Raw genomic sequence first — 949 nt, 5'->3', positions numbered from 1 at the left:
TACTATGATAACACATATCAGATAAATAATGTATATATGTTTTTTTCAATTGATATTCCATTTACTAGTGGTGGATTTTATTGTGTCCAATTCATTTTTTTTATTTTTTCAATGAACATTATTACTCAAATGTATCTAATAAGTAAAATTTGAACAATCCATTTGAGTTACTTAAAAATTCTCTTATTTTATTTCAGCTGAAACAGATTCAAACATAGTTTGGTGATTGCTTCTTATTTTAGGTACTTTTCCTGAGCGATTATTAAGCAAGCTCTTGTAAACTTGCATACATATAACATATCCATGACTTTATAAGCCAACTTTCCAATTTTGTGTTATAGTTTTTTCAATTATTCTATCTCTTATGATAATAATAGTTGATTTAGTTGGGAAAAGAAGAAGAAGAATACTTTTTATATATGTATTATTAATTCTAATTTTATTTAAAAAATAAAAAATAAAAATTGTTTGAATACTTTTTTTTATTAAAGATAAGGAGACTCGAAATCGTGACCTTTTAAAATGAGTATGGAAAGATTATGCCATTTAAACTATAATTTATTGGCAAATTATTTGTATACTTGTTATTGTAGCTATGGTGTAGTTTCATTCAATCAAAATCTCATTATATTTGGTTAACATAATTCAATCTAGGTCCCATATATTGTGTATATAATGTCAATATAAGCAAGTGAAATAGACGGATAAAATGACTTGTTAACAAAATTTATATCTCTAGTTTTGATTGTTAATAATAATGGTGCAGATGTTTTAACAAAGAGTCCTGCTAGGAATTGATTATAACTTTCCCTTTAACAAATAATGACAAGGAATTGATTTACAAACTTTCTGTTTTATAAGGACTAAATGTATGATATTTATTATTAAAATTGGATTTTTTAAATTAATGACATAACTAACGTGACATATTTTTAAAGGTATTTATTGA

The sequence above is a fragment of the Arachis ipaensis genome, chromosome B02 (genome assembly GCF_000816755.2).
Source record: "Arachis ipaensis cultivar K30076 chromosome B02, Araip1.1, whole genome shotgun sequence".
Classification (NCBI taxonomy): Eukaryota; Viridiplantae; Streptophyta; class Magnoliopsida; order Fabales; family Fabaceae; genus Arachis; species Arachis ipaensis.
This window is presented reverse-complemented; position numbering follows the sequence as displayed.